General features: G+C 34.2%; 1 protein-coding gene across 1 annotated transcript in view; it reads right to left on the reverse strand.

The window, feature by feature from the left end:
* Positions 1–24,210, reverse strand: part of LOC108742599 (leucine-rich repeat transmembrane neuronal protein 1-like) — a 60,317-nt gene extending 36,107 nt beyond the window's left edge. Inside the window, exon 1 of the mRNA XM_018477870.1 lies at positions 24,060–24,210. The gene's annotated coding sequence lies outside the window, so the exon portion shown is untranslated. The remainder of the gene's footprint in view (positions 1–24,059) is intronic.
* Between the last annotated feature and the right edge of the window lie 799 nt (positions 24,211–25,009).

The raw sequence follows: 25,009 nt of genomic DNA on the forward strand, positions 1-25,009 counted from the left end.
TATACAATAATACATTTCCATTTACCTCCTTCTCTATATCCATACAAAATATCTATCAAACAAATAAAATTAAAATTTTCTTTTGAAAAATGAAACCATTCCATCAGTATTTTCTTATGACGTTGTCACGTTCAACTATCGTCAGTAAACCGACATTACAGACAACCGACTTTTTATAACGTATCAGAGATATCCTACAATTTTCAAATAATTGCTGCTGCCACTACATTAATCCTGTATGTAAATGGAAGTTTGCTGAAACCATCACGAAGGAAATTATTCACGGCATTTTGATGTGTAGGTCTGCACAATGTACAATAAGATCGAAGAATAGATTCAAACCATATCCTAATCTAGGTTAAACCAATAAGATCCATTTCAAACTTGATAATGTTAAAGTTTTTTTCAAAGGGTTTAGCATCAGTTGTAAGCGTATTTATCGTGACAAAGCTAAGGATAATTACACATATAGGGTTGTTCGGAAAGTCATTTCGTTTTTTACAAATTATGTGTAGTTATCGCAATTTGTTCGTTTTATCGGTAGTTCTAATCGTATCGCGTTGTGAAAACAGCTCGTCTTCCGTTTTTAAGTTCGGGGTGAACTTCTTTCGGTGTGTGACTTTTTGCGGTACTTCCGGTTTTGTCGGTTTACTGACGTTTGGAAATTTTGGGTAGTGAAAAATGGAACTTAATGTGCTTATCACCTTTCGAAGACTTCTTTTCATGACTAATGCGGGTTTAGATTTAAACCAGGTATTTAAATGTTTCATCTTCTTCATTTATTTAGGTCTAAGGACTATTTCTGGGTATAAATTATATTTATCTGACTTATCTACAAAATGGGATTCAATGAGTGACTCCTTTTTTTGAAAGCTCAAGTCAAGATTTTTGGAATAACACCAGTCCTAACGCGGAGAAGAAGTCGACCTTTGACCCATTTTAATAACCAATAGTGAATCTGAATCCTCAGCTACTCAAATTTTAATAATGTTCAGTTGAGGGATTGTTAAAATTAATGCTTTGTCACACATTAAACTTCATCAATAATTCGAACAATTTAAAAGCAACACAATTTGAATATAAATAATAAAAAATATATAACTCNTGGAATTTTTCACACACAAGCCTTGCTATATGAGCTCTCAAAGCATATAAAAATTATACGGCTTAAATGTGAAGTTGGGTGCAAAAGAATACAATTAAATCCTCTGTCGGGAAAAAACGAAATGACTTTCCGAACAACCCAATAGAAAAAATAAGAAAACTATCCCGATGTTTCCAGAAGGTTACAGAAAGTAAACGAAAGGAAGAAAACTTAAAGGAAGAGACGATCGACGTGAAGGGAAAAAATAAATTGACCGTTGTAGAAGTGAATCCAGAAATAAATTGACAGTGACAGCAGTAAAATAAATAGCGCAGTGAATAGTGATATATCAACAGTTGTGTAAATAAATAGAATAATTCATAACCTAAGTTTAGTAATAATTTAATAGTGTTTTTAAGTTCTTTAATAATTAGTTTAAATAAATAGTTTTTGTCGTTATCCATCTTAGAAGTTAATTTTGTTAAACCCACGAACATTACAGGATATATATTTGATTGACTTTAAAGATTAGTAAGTAAGGGTGCGATCAGGGTACCCAGTACAAAATAAATCTTTGAAGAAACTTTTACTTTTCGCATCCGTTACAAAAACCTCCCTACGATTGAGAAGTTTGGGAAGCCCCCATATTTTTGCCGCCCGGGTCCTATGACCTCCTTCCCCCCCCTTCTCACGCTGCGTCACTGAGTACCATAATTTGCAACAAAGCAAAGTAAGTACCTAATTTTGTGCAAAATAGTGTGTTTGCTGATAGTATCCCGTAGAGATGAGATGGTTTATAAATATAAAATAACATAGAGCTGAACGTTATCTTTAGGCAACTCATGCTTAGTACTCGTCATGTAGATACCTACAATGTACGTGGATTGATGTCAATGTGGATGCATTTAAACTTTATTGTTTTAGGAGATGCTGAAAATGAAGCCGCAGATCCGGCTAATGTAACGCTTTTTCAAGTTTATGTACTTTGCTTCTAAATTAATACAGGAACGGGGAAAGTAATAGGGGAACAGAGATTAAAATTGAAGCTTGGATATATTCGTTACCTGCTTCTAACCCTAAGTACATAGACGTGTTTGTTTGATGAGATCAAATGGGATTTATTACAAAACTGGAAAATAAAAAAATGAAAGCGTTTTATGCTGTGCCATTAAAAGGATTAGAACGTTTTTAAAACAAATCCCTCAAATCCTGTTGTTTTGTTTGCGATAACAACAACCGAACAATACACAGCAAAAAATGGAAACTTTCGCAATTGACATTTTACGACTTATCGCTCTGGCTTTATTGGATTTTTAAAAGTGTTCCTTTTGTTTTTTGTTACAATAAAAGTAATCAAACTATTACATTCCTATATGGTCCACGGGAGCTTTTATATTTATTCGAACTACATTTCCTCAATATTTACAAAATTTTAATTAGAAACGTTGATAGTTTGTATTACATATAAGATAATTCAATTCTTTGGTTATCTTAATCAAGAAGATATTTCCAACTTTCGATTCTAGAATAAGTGCCTAGATGACAGGGCGGTGTCAAAGCTTAAGCCTTTTGCATCTAATAGCGTTGTCCACATAATTTATTTGTTTCTTGCAGATATAATCAATAAGCTTAGCAACAAATCCATAACTAAACTAATTATGTTGGACTCATTTGTTACCTATTTTCCTTGTGTAATCTTTTTGCTGTCGTCTATCCCACCTTATCTTGTTGATGATAGTTGATACAGTTATTCAATTTGTTAACGTATTAATTACACATTGTATTCGAAAATTAGAAAAAAAATATGTATAAAATAATTCGAAGTGGTCTGTATTCTGTCGAAACTGCCAGACGCGGATCGCTTTCTCATCAGAGCTCCGCAGACAGCTTCGCCAGAACACAGACCAAAATCAATCAATTAAGACATCCTAAAATGTAGCATTGTACTACAGATGGCGTTTACCGCGCCATTTGTGGTATTTTCTAAAACGCGCTGTTAAGACAGCAGGTAAAAATTGGTCTTTGTTCTGTCGAAGCTGTCTGCGACGCGTTGGTGAGATCCAATAAGATCGAATTCACGATCCGCGTCTGGCAGTTTCGACAGAATACAGACCATTTCGAATTATTTTATTCCATTATGGTAACATGCCTATCACGCAGTGGTTAGCTACGCCGGGATTCGTTTCAGCAAGTAGATGTCCATATATTTAAATGGACCTTGTTGGAGCATACGTAATCCTAAAATGTAGCATTGTACTACAGATGGCGTTTACCGCGCTATTTGTGGTATTTTCTAAAACGCGCTGTTACACAGCAGGTAAAAATTGGTCTTTGTTCTGTCGAAGCTGTCTGCGACGCGCTGGTGAGATCCAATAAGATCGAATTCGCGATCCGCGTCTGGCAGTTTCGACAGAATACAGACCACTTCGAATTATTTTATTCGATTATGGTAACGTGCCTATCACGTTGAGGTTAGCTACGCCGGGATTCGTTTCAGCAAGTAGATATCCATATATTTAAATGGACCTTGTTGGAACATACGCAATCCTAAAATGTAGCATCGTACTATACAGATGGCGTTTACCGCGCCATTTGTGGTATTTTCTAAAACGCGTTGTTATGACAGCAGGTAAAAGTTGGTGTGTGTTCTGTCGGAGCTGTATGCGACGCGCTGATGAGATCCAGAAAGATCGAAATCGCGATCCGCGTCTGGAAGTTTCGACAGAATACAGACCACTTCGAATTATTTTATTCGTTCGATTATGGTAACGTGCCTACCACGTTGAGGTTAGCCACGCAGGGATTCGTTTCAGCAAGTATATATCCATATATTTAAATGGACCTTGTTGGAGCATACGTAATCCTAAAATCTAGCATCGTACTACAGATGGCGTTTACCGCGCCATTGGTGGTATTTTCCTAAAATGTATGTACTTACCAACATATCTATGTGGGACCAGAATAATGTCACTTATTAGCAAATTAATTATTAATATTATTGTAAAATTCAATTAATTTTCAACCATTAGAAATTACCTCAAATTAATGAAGAAAACTTATTGCTGCTGTTACACCCTCGCCGGAAATCGAACCTAAAACCTTTGGCTTTACGCACCAATGCTCTGACCAGTAAGCCACGAAAGGTAACATTAACAATGACGATTTGTCGAACTAATATTAACGTGAAAATTCATTTTTAATTTCAATCCCACTACAAACTACGTCAAGTTAATAAGGAAAAATGTCATCTCTTGTGGCTTAGTTGCCAGAGCATTGGCGCGTAAAGCCAAAGGTCCCGGGTTCGATTCCCGGCAAGGGTGTGACAGTAGCAACAAATTTTTCACTCATTAACTTGAGATAGTTTGTAGTAGGATTGAAATTAAAAATGAATTTTCACATTAATATTTGATATTAACCCCTATTAAATGTCAAAGTGTTTCATAGTTATTTGTCGAACTAATATATATATATATTAACATCACTAATGCTTTCACCAGTAATTGTAAGCTACAAAACTTTTAATCTTTTCTATGGAGCCAAATTGTATGTATATGTAAATGTTGTAAATACATATTATAGGGCGTTGGCTTAAGAATTTTTCGAGGTCTAAAAAGGTGGGAATTCCTTTTGGGACAGATTGAAAGCTTTGCGTCAGAAAACAGTTACAAAAAGATTGTGTGCTAAATTGACTCTTTGATTTCACGATCTACATAGACAATATTGAAGTTTGTTGTGTTTTCCTGCGAGCTTTCAATTCTATGGAAATGCCTTGATTCCCCAAGGTACCAAGCAATTCACGGAAGTTTCGAAGACACTTCGTACGGAAGTATCAGATTCGATTTGAGAAAATGATGCGATACATTTCGAACATGTCGCCTAAACAGAGTTGGATACTTAAGAAGAATTCAATTATTAACGAGACACTGAATTTTTTGTAGGGTTAAATTCAATACATTAATGAATTTGCCCACTACACATAACCTCAAATTAATGAGGATAAATTGTTGCTGTTGCTACTCCCTCGTCCGAAATTGAACCCCAGCCTCTGATTTTACTCACCACTAAGTAGGTACTCTACCACTAAGCTACATGGAGGTTTACAGTAGTAATATCAACGATACATATCTAAAAGTATCCCGTAGGAAGAATTTCCATTCTATTTCCACTTAAAAAATTCCATTTGATTACCACTGATAATAATTAATGGTAATAAATGGAGAATTGCCAATGGGATGAATGGAATTTCCACTAGAATTCTAGTGGAAATCCCATTCCCGAAATCGATGGGATTTCCATTGCTGAACGCAATGGGATTTCCGTTGCGTTCCATTGGAACTTCCATTCCTGAACCCAATGGAAATCCTAGTGTCAATTCTTTATTTTTTACCTTTAATTATTGTTAGTGGTAGTTAAATGACATTCGTTTTAATCAAGTTGAAATATGAGTTTTCTTTTACTACTTGCTTTGATAATCACATTAACTTCAGCACGTTTTTCTCCATTTTTTTAAACAAGTTCTAATCATCTCAAATCAGATCTTCTCCATTTCTAGGTACCAAATTGTTTTTCCATTTATATTGAATGGTTTTAAATAGAATTTAGAAATTTTGCATTGGTTCCCATTGAAAATCAATGGAAATTTTTCCTAAGTAAATATTAATGGAATTATTGTAAATGGAAACAATTATTTTTCCATTTATGCCAAATGGGTTTGAACGGAATTTACAAATTTTGCATTGATTCCCATTGAAATTCAATGGAAATTTTTCCTACGCGATAGGTTAGGTTAGGTTAAGAGTATATGTTCAAGAATTCGAATCAATGGTACTGGTGCGTAAAACTAGCAGCTCGAGTTCGATTCCCGGCGGGGGAGTGACAGTAACGCTTCAAGGTTATCTGTAGTGGTTAAAGTTAATTAAAAAAATTCATTCCTTAAAGCATTGAATTCAATTGTTGTTTCATCGCTTTGAGAATTAACGAAATGGAACAAACACAAAAGGAAATAGATATCGTACATATATATATAAACGATAGGTCAGATGTTCCAAAGGAGGTCATTATAATTTTGCAATCAAGTAGGCACGTATGGACGGGGTCTACGTTACTAATGTGTTTCTGAAACAGTTGAACAGAATAAGAAGCGAACATTGAGTGGGGGTCCGTCAGGATTAACAAGAAATTCTCTTTGAAACAAGACAATCAACCGAATACGTTGCTTACAACTTCAGAATTGTTCGAAGGGAAACTTTCAGCACGATTGGACTGCTTCGAGCTAATTTGATAAAAACCATTGTCTGGAACATCCATGATAACGTACATAGGACACGTAATTAACTGTGTTGCTATCATGTTAATTAATGAAGAAATTTTCCTTCATACTTTGCGAAACGATGTTCGGAAAATAAGTTTTCTGGTCGGTTAGGATCCAGATTCATACTAAATTTGATGTTTCTCACTCACAGCTGCGGCAAACAACGAAGTTTCAAGTTATTACCAGGTCGTTGTTTTAGGAAATTGTTCAAGTAAAATTGGTGTACGATGAGGAGCATTGTCATAGAAAGTTTAATAGAAGAACTTAAAGATATCTGGTTAAAACAACCTGTCAAACTTCGCAGAACTGAACTGCTTAAAAAGGTAATCCCCACTAACCTCTCAGCTATTTTAATAACGAAAGTTTTATGTAAGGTGCTTGTCACTCTGATAAAAGTAACTTGAACGGCACTGTTGCCAACTTATAAACGTCCATGTGATATCAGTATAAAATGGAATGGAAAATGTTAAAACGTCGTTGTAGAAACAGTTCGGGTGTCTGCATTTGTTTCAGTTTAATTTTAATATTTCTTCTTTTAGTCGTTAGGGATAGATTTGCTTATCATTATTCAACCTGTTTGATTTCATTATAATGAAAATTTTCAAATTTTCAAATGCGTACAAGGTAGTCAAATATTCCTTGAATGTTTTTTGCAAACAATAATAGGCCGATTTGGGCCCAATGGTCAGGTTCTGTGAAGGTCTTCGACGGCAGCCACCTTTGTATCGATGTTCTTCAATTGCATGCAGGTTACAGGAATTTCATAGCTCGAGGCAAAGTCATGCCTTGTCGGGGGATTCCCCTATTTGACTTCTGACTCGTATTCTTTTGTTGCATACAATGTATTTTGATGGCACCAGAACAATTTTTAGTTTTATCACATAATTTAGAGTTAGTTACGTTTTGTCCTTCGTTTTAACTTGCGTTTTTAATTCATATTTTTTTCGTTGTTTCTGTAGTTCTAATCCGTTATTTCATTGTTAATAATTAATTTGTAAATAAAGTCTATATATAGTGTTTTATTAGCTTTGTGCTTAAAATGTTTATTGACATCATCACTTCGAAATGAAAAAGTTTGGGAGAAGCCTATCATGGTTACTTGTATTTGTTATTATTATGTATGAACGGATTCATCTCGGGAATGTAATCATGTCTTATGTCCTGCGGGAATCAAGTTTCCTTGACATTAATAACGCCAAAAGACGATAAAAGTTATCATACAAGGTGTTCTAAAGATGTGTCTACCAGGAAAGGAAAGGGGAAAATTAATTTTGTCCACATGCGTATACATGTACCACGTTGTGATAAAGCGTTATTGTTCTCATACTAACATATATTAAAGCCTGTGCAGCGTCCTTTATTTAATTACCTGGTAGGTCCATAGATCAATTTTGTCAATAATTCCTGGACGTTGCTGATTACATTTGGTTAATGAAAGTGGGTACGTTCTCATAACGTTGAGTAATGTTGACATAGAATTTCATTATTAAACAGTGGATCATCTCTGGATTTTTCTAGAGGAACAAGTTCTCAAAAAAGATTGACCTACATATGCTGTATATACATGACTCCAAACTTACGTATCCAATAGAAGTTAAAATTTCATTGTCTTGTTGATTAAAAATGTATGAAAATAAATAAAAGTAAAACAAAAATACTGTTTTGCAGGAGAGGAGAAAGTAGGGAAAGGGTGATTATAAAGATAGGAGACGAAAAATTAGAAGAAGTCGCTGATTTTAGGTATCTATAAAGTCAGGTAAGTCAGGACGGAAGGAGTAGTAGGGATATAAAGCAGATGATAATGCAGGGTCGAGTCGCCTTTAATAAAAAGAAATCACTTCTATGCTCGCGAACGGTTAATTTAGAAATTCGAAAAAGATCGTTAAAGGTGTATGTTTGAAGCGTGGCGCTGTACGGGTGCGAAACGGTGCGGCGGAAAAGAAAAGGTTAGAAGCGTTCGGAATGTGACGATACCTCCGAATGATTAGGATACCGTGGACAGAGAAAAATAGAAATGGTGAGGTATTACAAAGAATAGGAATACAGAGGACTCTGTGGAAGTCAATATGAAATAGGCGAGATAGGTTGGTAAACATCTTCTCAGTCTCTAGTCAGAGACATATTAGAGGTAGCAACAGGACTTAGAGGAGTAGAGGTAGACCTAGATTAGATTATTGTTCACAAATAGTAAAGGATGTGGGATGTTTTAGTCTTAGGGAAATGCGAAGAGTAGCTCAGGATGAGAAAGAGTGCAGGTGCGTGTCCAACCAGTCTTAGGCCTGACGACCTTATGATGACGATAGATTAATTACAAACAGTGCCATACGTGATTCACCTGAAAAAACTTTTGTCCCCACAGGTTTACTATTGCAATAAAATCAACTTTACGTTACTAAAATTATCTACGCCCATGTGTATGATCCTTTAGACATTTAGGTCACATACAGATCCAACCACTTTTTTCAATATTCCATAATGTAACACTTCCATTTTAGACTTTTGCATCGTTTTAGGGTTTCATAACTCGACAGGAGAAATTGAATCCTTATAACGTTCATACATTCCGTCATACCTGTTTTGATGTAGAAACATGAAATATGGCGTAATAACAAATCATATTGATCGGTATATCTACTTTCCTATGCTAGCACTCAAGGATATTGGGATAAAAAATTTTGGAGATACCAGCGTACACTAACTTTCCCTGTTCCTTTGAGTCATGCAGCGTATAATCTAAAAAGTTAATTGTAATGAGATTAGTAGTATAGGAATAGGGTTCTGAAACCGATACGTCAATCAAGATGGCGGATTCAATATGGCGGCCGTTTTTTGTAAAGGGGATAATAGCAGTAAAATCATTTGTAGGTTGCCTTCAACGATATTGACAGTAGTTTTCAGTGGAAACACGTTTTTCTCCTTATTCATTGAGCTAATAATTATATTAATTATTAGTAACGTATGAAATTCGTTATTGTATACAATTCCTAGGAAATGTGTATTATTCCTAAAATTGCCCGGAAATGTGTGAAATAAATTTTATTAGACACATGTCCTGGGAAATCCATACATTTCCTAAATAGCAATCGGAAATGTATTACAGGTAATAATAGGGCAAGCTGTTTGGAGATGTAACTATTTCCTTTGGTGTCGTCATTGTTTAGTTAGAAAGATTTGTGACAGACTGGAGCACCTTTAATGCCCCTGTTTGCCAGAGGCGAGCTGATATGTTAGATGTTATTAAAATAATGTGACGAGGTTTTCTTTGTTTCAGGAAACGCAATGACCTCGAATTTTTAGTATGTTGCAGAGGAGCTAATGCTGATTATTTTCATGTATATATATGTTGGGCGCGGAGATCATAATGACGCATTGTTATCGAATATATTATTAAGGAGCATTAAGGAAACTCTATTCTGTCATAAATCTACCTGATAACAATATAATAACGTCCATAATGCATAGACATCTCCAAACCTAACCTAACCAAATAAAAACGTCACCAATGCATATACATCAGCCGATCGCACTAGAACCGCGTAAACACAGATAACTCTGGTTATCAGTTTACTAATGTGTTTTATTTATTTTATTCACAGAAAGCACTTGTTTGAGGCATTTCCTACTAAAATATTGAAATTTCATACAATTCCTAGGAAATGTATATATTTTCTAAGAATTGTATACAATACAACACAATATAGTCATCCTATGATTTGATTTTATAGTTTTTGAGATATTTGTGAGTTTCTATTATTAATAACTTTGGTTATGTGCCAGTGAACTTTGTTTCTGACTATAATTCAGGTTCGAATGGTATCTGGGTTTTACGTAGTTTTTTATGTCTGAGTAAATAATAAAAAAGGCAATTCTTTGGGTTCGCTTTTTGTGTAAAATAGGCTGATCGTAAAAACCAAACCGCACATGAACTATAAGGATAATTTGTTTAATGTTTCATGGTTTAGTGTTAGAACAGTTCCGTTTAAATAGGTATTACATTTTCAAATCTCAACAGAAAATGTACTTAAGTCTATAGTTATGTTTAGGTTTATTATGTTTCCATTATGTTGTTTTATTATGTCTCGATTTAATTATTATTTGTTATGTTTTATTACTACTATGTTTCGTTTTAAAACTGTCATAGCTACCTACTTATCACTGTATGTGTAGACACATGTACGATCACTTTCCACTTACACTTCAAAATGTGCTCGAGGTGAGATTAAATGTTTTCTTTCTTCTCTTGCGATTAATTTAGGAGTATAGGTTCGGGCTTTTTTCCAGTCTGATTTCAGGCTATTCGAATTGGTTAACCGTAAATAGCCACCAGAAAAGTTGTAATTCTAGCTTAGTTCGAAACTAACCATTGGAAGCTCTCTGCTCTTTATTGCGAGTGATTAGTTCAGGCCTGCCAACGTTAGCAATTAAATTTATTTCAGACTTTTCTCGAAATTTACTTTCTCTACCGTTCGGTACCTACCTAACCTGAAGCTGCAGAAATGGCCGATTCAAATACCTTCTTCCTTTTTTTCACCTTTTACTTAACTGAAACTTATTTGACATTTGAAGTGGAGAGAAGGTCACTCTTAAACTAATTAAAATTACATTGGCCATTTTAGGTGTTTGTTTAATTATAAATACCAAGTTTTATCGTTATTAGAGCATTAGTCTTTGAACTATCGTCAACCAAACAAGTCAATCGGGAACAAAATATGAAAGTCAGTTCAAATTATACTGGAAAAGATGTCTGTTAACGGGGACTGTTGTCAAGGTAAAACCATGGTTTACAAGTAGCATACCTACTATAAGCGAGGCAGAGACTCACTTGAAGACGACCCATGGCCAGGCCGGTCGATCGATGTGACCACTCCGGAAATCATTCAAAAAATCAAAAAATTAATACTGGAAGATGTCCGGCTTAAGAAGAAACAGCAGAAATGGCAGGAATATCAGATACAACCATTTTTAAAATTCTTCGCTATCATGTTGGCATGACTAAAGTCAGCGCAAGATGGTTGTCGAGAATGCTCATTCCGCTTCAATAACAACAGCGTGTGGAGTGTTCTCACGCGTTTTTAGACCACTGTAGTGAAGATAAAGATAGAGTATTGACTCGAATTGTTACTGGGGACGAAACTTAGGTTCATCATTATGAACCTGAGTTCAAACAGGGCTCTATGCAGTGGCACAAAAAAGGCACCACCACCACCACCCAAGTGGTCACAGTCGACTGGGAAAATCATTGCGACAGTCTTTTGGAACTCAGAAGGGATCCTGTTGATAGAGGTGTCTCCATAACCGGAGAATACTATGATTTAATCCTAGAGCAGCTAAAGGAAGCAGTCAAATAAAAAAGGAGAGGAAAATTGACCAAAGGTATCCTCCTTCTGCACCACAACACGCCTGTTCACAAGGGCCGTGTTGGAATGGCTGCCCTGCACAAGGTGGGCTTCGAAATTTTGGCTCATCCACCCTACAGTTCTGACGTAGCTCCCAGGGAATATTAACTATTCCCAAACTTGAAAAAGCATCTTCATGGGAAGAAATTTTCAAGCGACGAAAAGGTGAAGAATGCAGACGAAACGTTTTTTTTTTTCAAGGTATACGTAAGTTAATTGAAAGATCGGAAAATGCATAAGGGTAGCAGGTCAATATATTGGAAAGAAAAAATAAATTAGTACTTTTATTTCCACTTCTTACCCCCCATTCCGCGAACTTAAAAACGCCCCTTCATAAAAGCTTTTGAGTATTTTTTATGTTAAGTCGCGTATGAGTAATTAACTAAAGCTTTTGATTTTGTCTAACCCGCATAAGTTTAGTTTACCTCATTAAGTAAGTAAATAGTGGTTGAGCCCATCAAAAATAAAACGAACTTTTGGAAATAAACCTATATGTACCTATAAGGTATTATCAATAAATGGAAATAATAATGTGAATATTACTTTTAGGGTGGCTATTATTGTTGGTGTTACGCTGTCGTTATTTGTGTACCATATCTCCAATCTACGTTTTAATTAGTCATAAACTGAATAGATAATTGTGCTGCATTGTTTATGAAGCAAAAGTTTGCAAATGCGAAAGGTTTCATGAGGTGGGGATGTTTAAGGAGTTAAGAACATCAAGTAAACCATCCAGGAAGTTATATCTCTGTCTGTTTAACATAATTTCCTTGTTCACGTCAGTGCATTAATAATAATTCATGATTACTGTTCAGAGTTCAGAGAAGGGAGCTGTCAACCAGTAACACAACGCATAATGTGACTTATGGCGTTTAAATCTATTTTGAGATTTGGACTTAACTAATTTTCTCCTTCATATTACTTAAATAGTTATTATTTAAATAAAAAAAGATTATGTAAAATGTGATAACAAAGAAACATGTATGTTACATTTAAGTACATTTCACAATAATTGCACTCGTCATACCACAATTTTCTACCTGGTTTGATTGAATTAAAAACTGGATAAATAATTATTTTATTTTATCTAAATAAAGACAGTGTACATGTGCGAATGCAATTGAGACGGTGAGCTCAATCAAAGACAGTGTAAAGATATTCCATACAGTATGGTTACTCCTTGGGTTTGACCTAAAGTGCCACCTTTTTTGCAGGCGGTCATAAATCAATTTCAGTAGCTTTACAAAAGTGTATTGATATATAATATATTTGCACTGTGCATTCACAACTTCAAAATAATACTCCGTATGTATAAGACAGTGCATTCTAATTAGCTAGGAACTCTTAGATGAAGTGGTATAGGGTACATTGCTTTCAGGAGGTGAATATTAGGGCATATTGAAAGAGTGGACATATATTTGTACTAAGGCTTAAACATAAGTAGCCCAGAACGTTTTCGACTCGATCGATATATTGTCTAAATATTAGATTTGTCTAATTCGTAGGAAATTCCAAGGATTACCAACAAAGAAGATTTTAAATGAGATTAAATTTATCATTAAATCATCTCCAAGTAGCCCTTCAATATAACAGTATTGAATAGCAATTAGATTAGAAATACATCTGTAGCTAGTGGCTTTTTAAATCAGCAGTTCTACAATTGATAATGAAACAAAGAAAAATTTTGTTTGATATATATTTATATTTTATTATTAAATGAAAGTCATTTCGAAATATTGAACAACAGAATTATCGAGGTAGATTTACATTACAATGAGACACTTTGAGTTTTTGTAGGGTTAACAAAAAGAATTTCTATGCTCGCGAAAGATTAATTTAGAAATTCGAAAAAGATTGTTAAAGGTATATGTTTGGAGCGCGGCGCTCTATGGGTGTGAAAAATGAACAGAGGGCGCTGCGAAAAAGAAAAGGATAGATGCGTTCGAAATGTGGTGTTACAGGCGAATGATGAGGATACCGTGGATAGAGAAGGTTAGAAATGAAGAGGTATTAGAAAGAATAGGAGAACAGAGGAGTCTATGGAAGTCAATAAGGAATAGGCGAGATAGGTTTATAGGACACCCTCTCAGGCATGAAGGTCTAGTCAGACACATTCTATTTGTAAAAACCGGAGTTAGGAGGGGTTGAGGTAGGCCTAGATTACATTACTGTTGGTAAATAGTTAAGGATGTGGGATGTTCTAGTGTTAGGGAAATGCAAAGATTAGCTCAGGATAGGAAAGAGTGGAGATCCATGTCCAACCAGTCTTAGGATTGACGACCTTATAATGATGATGAGAGTTAATTCTTTTAAATTAATTTTATCCTCCACAGATAACCTCAAATTAATCAGGAAAAATTGTTGCTACTGTAACCCACTATCAGGAAGCGAACCTGGGCCCCTGGTTTTATGTACAGGAACATAAAACCAGGAGTCCGGGATTGATTCCCGACAAAAGGGTGACTAAATAGATCTGTGACTGATATTGATCTATTTGTCAAATCAGATCTAGAGACAGTATTGTTTCATTGGACAATTCATTGAGAAATAATTATGAACTACTGTTGTTAATCTAAGAAAAAGTAATTATAGTTGTGAAGATGAGTATTTTTCACTGAATAGATCGCTTCTATTATCAGAACGATTGTTTGATTTTCAATCGACATTTCCAATTTCCCTCGCATTCGTATTAGTTCAACTGTGATGTGTACGGACGAGCGTCATTTTGTAGTGGTAATCTCCGTTCGAAATGTGGAAACATTTTTGTTTGTTCAGATAATTGTCGCTAAACTAACAGGGATCAGATTTCGTGGTTGCTAATAACTAGCAGCTAATATAATATTTATTAATGATCGGTGTTCACAAATGTCGCTGTCCTCGGATACTATTTCCAATAAATTAGTAGGTACCTATATAGGAAGCTGTTTGCAATCTCTTTTTACCCGTATCGCATTAAAATTTAAATTAACTGGTAGTAATTTTTAACGAAGCAAAAAGGAACTAACCTTTGAAATTAAAAATAGTAAACTGATTTAACCAAAGATCGTTTCAAAATGAATGGCCAAAATAAGTTGTTGACGGGTGTGGCTTTTGATTTATATTTCCTTCCTTCCTTATAAATATGAATCAACCAATCAGGGACGTGTCTCACTGCCACGTCTCATTTCGATCAGTACATTTTTGTATTCTTGTTTGAAACGATCTCGCAAAAGCGGCTCTTGTTTCATTTTCTCATGACGTCCTTTTGGTGTAGTAATTTATTTGTGCCAAATTTTTATAGGTTAGGTATTACCAAGATAATAATAAGATAATTTATTGAAATCAGTGCACTAATTAAGTAGATGAAGTTTATTAAGCTTTTAAAGTTTTTGCTCAGAGGTTTTGATAAAACCAAATATTAATGAATTAACTTTACCCACTGCATATAACCTCAAATTAATCAGGAAAAATTGTTGCTACTGTAACCCACTATCAGGAAGCGAACCTGGCCCCCTGGTTTTATGTACAGGAACATAAAACCAGGAGTCCGGGATTGATTCCCGACAAAAGGGTGACTAAATAGATCTGTGACTGATATTGATCTATTTGTCAAATCAGATCTAGAGACAGTATTGTTTCATTGGACAATTCATTGAGAAATAATTATGAACTACTGTTGTTAATCTAAGAAAAAGTAATTATAGTTGTGAAGATGAGTATTTTTCACTGAATAGATCGCTTCTATTATCAGAACGATTGTTTGATTTTCAATCGACATTTCCAATTTCCCTCGCATTCGTATTAGTTCAACTGTGATGTGTACGGACGAGCGTCATTTTGTAGTGGTAATCTCCGTTCGAAATGTGGAAACATTTTTGTTTGTTCAGATAATTGTCGCTAAACTAACAGGGATCAGATTTCGTGGTTGCTAATAACTAGCAGCTAATATAATATTTATTAATGATCGGTGTTCACAAATGTCGCTGTCCTCGGATACTATTTCCAATAAATTAGTAGGTACCTATATAGGAAGCTGTTTGCAATCTCTTTTTACCCGTATCGCATTAAAATTTAAATTAACTGGTAGTAATTTTTAACGAAGCAAAAAGGAACTAACCTTTGAAATTAAAAATAGTAAACTGATTTAACCAAAGATCGTTTCAAAATGAATGGCCAAAATAAGTTGTTGACGGGTGTGGCTTTTGATTTATATTTCCTTCCTTCCTTATAAATATGAATCAACCAATCAGGGACGTGTCTCACTGCCACGTCTCATTTCGATCAGTACATTTTTGTATTCTTGTTTGAAACGATCTCGCAAAAGCGGCTCTTGTTTCATTTTCTCATGACGTCCTTTTGGTGTAGTAATTTATTTGTGCCAAATTTTTATAGGTTAGGTATTACCAAGATAATAATAAGATAATTTATTGAAATCAGTGCACTAATTAAGTAGATGAAGTTTATTAAGCTTTTAAAGTTTTTGCTCAGAGGTTTTGATAAAACCAAATATTAATGAATTAACTTTACCCACTGCATATAACCTCAAATTAATGGGGAGTGACTGCAGCAACAATTCGTCCTCATTAATTTGAGGTTATCTGTAGTGGGTAGAGTTAATTCGAAAATTAATTAATTGAATTTAACCCTACCAAAACTCAGTGTCTTAAAACTAAACATTATCAGCAATAGAAACATCATCATCATCATCATAAGGTCGTTAGTATTAAGACTGGTTGGACACGCACGCACGCACCTACACTCATTCCTATTCTGGACTAATTTTTGCATTTCCTTAAAACTAGAACATCCCACATCCTTAACTATTTGCGAACAATAATCTAATCTAGGTCTGTCTCTGCTCATCCTTAACTCTTGTTTCAATAGAACGTTTAAAGTTTTTTTTTTAATACTTATACATGGGTTTTATAAAGAAATATCGGTATCATGTTGCTACTACGTTATATTAATAATGATGTCATGCTTGTTATGTATTCACATAGGGTTGGCTTTCTCAATTCTTGAAATGATCATAAAGATATTTCTGTTTGTTTATTATTTCGTGGCATATCCGTAATCCCCGTAGACAAAAGAATGCTTTATGCACTGTATAATTTCACGTAACACATTTTCTCTCTTCCAGATTTTACGTATTCTCTGGCCTATTCTTGCAGCAGCATTGCCCAAAATCAGAACATTTCTATTTTGAAGAGCCTTTTGTGTGAAACAGCTTTATATTATGTATGCTACAAGAACAGGTCGTCTTCTGTTATTATAATTTCATAAACACAAAAGGCCTTCAACTACTTACACGTCAAAAAAAATCTGCTTACCTTCACGATTCAATGACCCCTACTGAATTTAATTTCCTGTTTATGATGTGGAATGATATTGAAAAGGCTTTAATAGCTAAAAGGGTTTATTATTACAAGTAACTGGAATTACCTTGGGTGTAGCGAGAGATTTTTCCCTGCGGGTTGGANAGGAGCGTACAATCCGTACAGTACTGCACGGAAAAATTGACCATTTTATCCATTACAATTGTGTTGCTCAAATGTGCTGTTATTGGTACCGTTTACTACTGAAAATGTCAACGAGATGTTTATTTATATTTGAAGACATATTAAAGGCTTTAACGCTTCTTTTCGACTCACACTACTATTCATGATTGAACAAAACTTTTGGCAGGTACTGTATGAAAAAGTATGTTTAATGAACAAGAGTCGAGACTATAATGAGCTTTTTTCTCCCTACCTACGATTTTGCCAGCGCACATCCAAGACAATGGAAGAGGCACATCGCTAGAGAAAGTAAATGAAGTATACTTTCTTCTTTCAAGTTACTAACTAGTTACTAGTCTAGACCGGTTGCTGACGGACCGCCTACTTTTACTCACGACCGACGTTGTAGAGAACATTGTAAACATAGAAAAGAGATGTCAAAATGAGTAACATTACACGAATTAATGAGTAAGAGAAAGAGGTACAGACAAGCAGAATTTGAGCATGCTGCCAGCATCGGACTTTAAAGAAAGTTCAACATTCTCAGGAATTTAGAAAGCAAAGACACTTGTTTAAAGATATAATTCAAACCAGGCTGTTTTAAAGTTGACCCTAATCCTTTACATACCTATGCAACCTCTAACTATTCGGTTATCTCTTTTCAGTTTGTCTGCACTACTCATGAAGCATTTCCTATCTTAACAAGAACGTGTTCAAAACGCAGCAAATGACTACAGTTTCAAGTGGAAAAAGAAAAAGATAGTCCATCCTCACAGATAATTTATTGGGGATTTTGCCAACTTAGATCGTCCTAACTATACTTTTGAAGCCTAACTACCCAAAATTTATTAATGTATATACACCATACTCTATCCTGAGGTGCTTGAACAAAATTGCTTTTTGTCATTGAGCAGTGGACTAAACGGATTCTCTGGGTCTCTGTCGAGTGCGTCAATTTAGCTTAGCTAATTGGTGTATTTGATGCCTCGATTAATACTTGTGATAAATTCAACAAGAGTATTATAAACAGCTTTGCTTTTATGAAGGATTGTGGGAGCCGCCACTGTAGGTATTTGTTTTTTTAATACTCAAGAAGTATAACCTGTGAATACAGGTAATAAATTTGTGTAGTATATGTGCATGATCGACTTTTAAAGAATTTTAAGTTAAAAGCTGAAATTCCGGCTTTAATGGCGTTAAAAATGTATTGAAGACCACCAGACTTCAATGCGTAATCGTCACATCATAATCTGCAAGAATTTGATGTAAACAAACTACATATACTAGTAAAAATAGACTCAGTAGAACAGAATAATGAATCTGTAGTCTATATATTTCGTAGTATACATAAAGCATTTACAAATGACAATGAGAAAACGTTCTCAATTTTAACGATGTCTGAATTAGGGGAGATGTAGGTAATGGAGATCACTTAAGCAAGAATTGAAATAAAATAAAATCTATTAATCAACTATTTATTGTTATCTTCTTATAATAAACTTTACTTATTTAACTTTTAATTGAGATCAACTTTAATCACTTTGCTTCATACATTTTGGCATAATAGAAATAATAAAAAAAAAATAGCTTTGATCACCATTGTCGACATTGGTTGGCAATGGTAATCAGCATGTGGACAATGGTGATCAACACATGTCGCATACATAATTATTATTACCAATCAGAACATCTTTGATCGGTGTTGAAGTCAAAATTGTCGCATGCTGTTTATTTCTTCCTTGTCTTCTCTTAAGATTAGGAGCTTTCTCAGGCATCTGGATGAGATTTTGGATGCTTGGAAGGTTTCCAGATGTTGATGGCATTGCAATTTCTAATTGAGACGATGATGGAGTCACTGGTTCAGCGAATGACTGTGGAATAGGATTATCTTTTTCTAGTTCAACAGCGGCTATTGGTATGGAAATAGTATCAACAGTTTCAGCAGCATTCGATTCTGAAATAGAGTCGGCAAGATCTTGTACTACAATGGGCTCTGATTGTAGGACTTCAGCTGGCAAAAAGTCCATGCAGGCAATTGGAGTCACGACATTTGTTGTGACTCTAATTGCCTACATAGGCGAAAATGAGAAAAAACTAATCCTGACGAGAAAGTTTATAATATATTATTAATCTAAGTTTTGATTATCAGTTTAACACGTCACGACTACTACATATCACAAGTATAGAAACAAAAGTTTAGTAATTCAAAACATACATTTGGTTTTATCAACTCGTAAAATTAGATCGAAATGGCGAGAAATCTTCCCATGTTCGTCGTTCTCCAGCGCGTCGCGCGAACTGAGTGAGTGACTGCCGGTGCACGGGAATGGCGTGTAGCTAACTTATTGTTATATTGGTACCATTCAGTTGCGTTCGGTTTTTGTTATTTTAAGGTGATCACCATTGCCAACTGACTCTGATTGCCTACATCTCCCCTACTCATACTTCCAAATATTTTGAATAACGACAATTTTAACGCTTTTCACATCACTTATCTAAACTTATCAGAGCAACATTAACACATGTAAAATCAACCCTTGTTGGCTCTACTTCGTTCAATAGTTTGAACACAGAGCTTGAATATGCAAAATTTTAATAATTAACAACCTTTTGTGACCGTTTTACATCGTTAATCCACTTTTAGGGTAATATTTTAATTTTTTTGCCCAAATGGACCAATATTTCGTCATCGTTTTAGTTCAAGTAAATTCTAGTTTTTTGTCTCAATTTATTGTTGCGAGTTGCGTTGTGGATTATTGATCAGTAGATCAACAGAATGATTGATGTCATAAAACATATATATTCGATAGGTTACATTGTACCATCAGTTAACGATGTGGAAACTTTCTGAGAGCCAATTTAGAAAGTCAAATATTACCTCATCTGCCACACGGAAGCAAAACCGTTTTGATTTATTCATTTTGTTTCAATATTTTAAGTCAACCATCGAGTGGTGGCCTCTGACTTTTTCATGTTCGACCCTTAACAATTCAATATTTAAGTAAATGCTATTATATGCAGCTTTAAGTGTAATACCTGTCAAGTAATAAGTAAAATAAGGTTCGTGGAGTTTTGATTTTGATTTGCCGGGTACTTAACTGAAGTGGTTAGAAAAAGATACCGTAACGAAAAATAAAGGAAATTTTTAATAAACAGTGCAAGGTGTACAAGAATAGGTATTATACGATATGTATCTGTAAACGAAAAAATATGAAATCCGTCATTGTATACAATTCCTATGAAATGTATATAATTCCTAAAATCGTCCGAAAGTGTGTGAAATAAATTATATTAGACACATTTCCTAGGAAATCTATACATTTCCTAAATAGCAATCGGAAATGTATTACAGGTAATAGTAAATAGGCAGTAATACGGCAGGCTGTTTGGAGATGTACCTATATCCAGTGTGACGTCATTATTTGGTTAGGGAGATTTATGCCAGACTGAAATTTCTTTAATGCCCCTGTTTGCCAGAGGCGAATTGATATGTAAGATGTTAGAACAATGTGACGAGGTTATCTTTGTTTCAGCAAACACGATGACCTCGAATTTTTAGTATGTTGTAGAAGTAATAATGCTAATCATTTTCATATATGTGTTGGGCGCAGAGATAATAATGAAGCATACTTTTCAAATACATTATTCCAACATGTCAGCCCTCCTCTAACGGGCAAAGGCATTAAAGAAACTCCAGTCTGTCATAAATCTACCTAATAATCGTACAATAATGTCACTAATGTATATACGTCTCCAAACCTAACCTAACTAATCAATAACGTCACCAATGCATATATATCAGGCGATCCTGATTCTCAGTTTACTAACGTGTTTTATTTATTTTATTCACAGAAAGCATTAGTTTTATACATTTACTAGTACAATATCGGAATTTCATACAATTCCTAGGAAATTTATACATTTCCCTGGATGTGTGTATAAAAAAATCTTTGAAGCAAAATTTTACAAATTTCCTAAATAGCCTCGGAATTGTACACATCTCCTAGGAATTTTATACAATTTCCGGTAACATATTATACATAATTGATAGAAATAGGTGTATTGATAAGTAAAAATACATTAATTTTATTTTATTTCTATTCATACATAGTACTTATAGGTATACCTATCCATAATTTCCTACTGATTGTGGATCACCACTACAAAGTTAAGTTCATCTAAATTATTTGTTTATAATTACAAACAAGGACCTATAACACTCGGATAGTAGATTAATTAGCAATGTAGGTATAAATAGAGAGATTAAATTTAAATTCAATCGGGCAATCAATCATTATAGGAGGAAGTCAGATATGAGCCAGGGGGTGAATCAGTTGGTCGTCTTCACTCACGCTAATGATATAAAATTTCATGCAATTTTCTATGTTCCGACAAATATTATTATTAACTCATTAAATTATTTAACTGCCTTTGGTTAAATCATTTTAATTAATTCGCATTCGTTTAGGTATATAGATATGACAGCATACACTTTTAGTTCTTCTATCTTTTTACTTCGTACTTACCATACGTAAAACCTAAAAAGCACTTTTTGCAGTATTTATAAGTGCGCATGCGCTTCTATAACCTAAAAAGTTTGACAGTCAATACAATGGCGTTTACTGCGCCATTTGTAGTATTTTCTAAAACTCACTGTTAAGACAGCAGGTAAAAGTTGGTCTGTGTTCTGTCGGAGCTGTCTGCGACGCGCTGATGAGATCGAAAAAGATCGAAATCGCGATCCACGTCTGGCAGTTTCGACAGAATACAGACCACTTCGAATACAATATCCAAAAAACTTTAGCTAGAAACGTCGACTTCCTTACTCGACTGTTTTAATAGCAATGACAAAACATGGCGTTGACTGATGCACATCAATAGATAACCGAAAATGGCCAACCAATAGCACAATAGAGATACTTATTTTGGAAGTAATAAACTGACTTTTACAACTCAATGAAAATGCTAAAATGGTTAATGTGTTAAAAAATAAATCATTGGAAATTTTCACTGTATTCACTAAAATTTACTGTCGCATTAAATACCTATGTATGTCCTCAACACTTTAAATGTAAAAATAGAGAAATAAACGATTTTGAAACAAATTGAGTACCAACAGTTATATATATTTTAAATTACTAATGGTTTGATGGCATTCGTTTATTTATTCATTCCTTTATGAATTGAAGCAGTCCTTGATGAATTTTTAAACAATAAACTATTCATTCGCATATGAATTCCTATTGACCTCCGTAAAGTAAGTGTTTAATACTCCATGAAAGCTAAAAAATTTCCATTTCTATAACACTATAGCGCCATTTGTCCCAGTGGCATTCTCATATTAATATTTTTAAACTGACCCATAATTTATAGCCTCTAAACTTATAATTGACCCATAATTTATTCTAAACCGTTTTCCGATTTGAAACTACAATCAAATGTATTTTCAATAATTGAAAATATTCGTTTCAAAAATTTTATCCTCTGAGTGCGTTATAAATAGGTAGGAACCTACTAATCCCATTATTGAAGCAGAATAATGAAAAAAAAAATGTGCTTATTGCAATTTATAAAAAGAAGGCTTTTATAAATATCTCATAGGCGATATTGGAATGAGAATTTATAGAACCCACCTAAAACTTAATTTAAATATTTACAACATCAAGTTAAATGTAAGCATATATAGAGGAGTTATTAAAATATTCATAAGGGTGGAAACAGTAAATGTAGACAGGTATATTACATTTGACGTTTATTTGTTGGAATAGTAAAATTGGAATCATGAAGAAAAAAGAGAAAATTCAAAGACAGAAGGAAATCCGTGGAGTTCAATTTGAATTTCAAATTCACAGTATTGGATTTTTTTTAACTAACTTCTTCAGAAGTAAGAAGCCGTAATTAAATAAACTTATACGATATGCAATAGAGGTTTGGCAGGCATCAGATCTGACAATGAAACAGTCATTATTGTGTAAACGAGGTTTAGAGATGAGCAACAATGCTGCAAGTTTTGACTGTTATTTAAAATTTATTCAGTTATTATTTTACAGTATATGTGAACTCATTTCTTTAAATTTATTTTGAGAGCATTATGTCACTATTAATGTTTCGTGGTATTTCTTTTAAGATTTAGGAACCATTTTTTTGTAAAAGATATGTTCCTCGGGGATAAGACGTAGTAGAGATTCATCCTCAATTTATATCAATTAGTTTGCTAGCATTAGGGGCAAACAGCCTCAAATTGGGTGTTTCCTTTAAGTGTAAATTATGACAAACTATGGTCGGCTTTGACATAGGAACTTATAAGTGAAGCAGGATGTGGAAAATAAGTTGAGATATAGTCTAGCCGAGTGTCATCATATTATAGTGATTACAAATCTTCTGTTCTCAACAGGTTAAAAAAAAACAATTCGGTATATACAATGCAGTGGTAAACTTTTTAGGTCTTCCAATGTGGTAATAAATTATTTAGTATAGTTGATTTTATTGATTGTATTTAAATTTCTTTGATGGAACTACCTAAATGTTAGTTTTTCCGAAAATTGTATTAAAATACTTTCGGCTAAGGTTTAATTTAACAATAAAGTTGTTTAGTTGGTACATATGTATCTCTTTTTATTGATTATCCAACAAACTTATTATTTTGGCAAATTATCACCAAGCATCAATTACGCAAAAGCACCTAAAGGCAATTTAAACTTTTTCTAACTCTGTAAAACTTTATAGATTTGTCTATTTTTTTGCAATTTGTTTCATAGTCTGTAAAAGTACAAAAACACGCCATCACTTACATTCTGAAGCAACACTCGAATTTGTTGTAGTCTAGTTGATTGATGAAGACTTATTAGGTAAAAGTTCAAAACTCGCGTGAAACTTTATCAAATCGAAAACCTAGCGGAACCTTCAGCGCTACCGGTGGTGCGTCTGACCGAAGAGAGGAGCGCGCGTGGACTAAACGAAAGTTGGAGCAGGAAGATTCAGTTTTAGACATCGCAAAATCCAGTGCATGATTACGCGTCTGTGCCAAAGATATCTAACAATAAAAAATATGAATAAGAATGAATACTCAACAAACTAACGTAGTAAATACGTAATATTGTTCACTTATGCGTAGGAAGTTAAAAGCATTTCAGATTAATAAATAATTCAGTATTTTTAATAAATAAATAATAAACGTCCATAAGCACACAAAATCCATCTCTAATTATTTTATGTAAATTTTAATTTCGAATTTTTAGTAGGTACCGAATACATGTCCGTTGAAATTTCGTATCAAAATGGCGAAAAGAAGCTCTTTTGAACGTAAACAATTGGTGGTGCAAGTTTTGTGAAATGGCATAATTAATTCAAACAATTCGAATAAATCTCACTAATTTTTAATCAAATTCCATATCCTTTCCTTGCGTATGTATATTTCATTCAAGTTCCTGTAAATTTTAGCAAATTTGCAATGGTAATCGTCAATTTTACCTAACACTTTCGGGACGTTTCATGTTGATCTCTCAAAATAAAATATTTACTTACTCTTTTATTTATTCCGAACTTGTTCACTTCAGCATTTATTTTTGGCGTGTGAAGATCGTTTATGGAATTAGCGGGCCCTAAATGGTCCACAAGGTACCTAAGGGCCGTGATAAGACGCTCTCGCCATTACCCCACTTCCGTTGACATCACCAGCCAATCTTGATCTCTGACATCAGTTTCCGTCATTCATAGGATATGGAGCAGCAAGACATTTCCA

The sequence above is a fragment of the Agrilus planipennis genome, unplaced genomic scaffold (assembly GCF_000699045.2).
Source record: "Agrilus planipennis isolate EAB-ADULT unplaced genomic scaffold, Apla_2.0 scaffold3, whole genome shotgun sequence".
In the NCBI taxonomy this organism is placed as follows: domain Eukaryota; kingdom Metazoa; phylum Arthropoda; class Insecta; order Coleoptera; family Buprestidae; genus Agrilus; species Agrilus planipennis.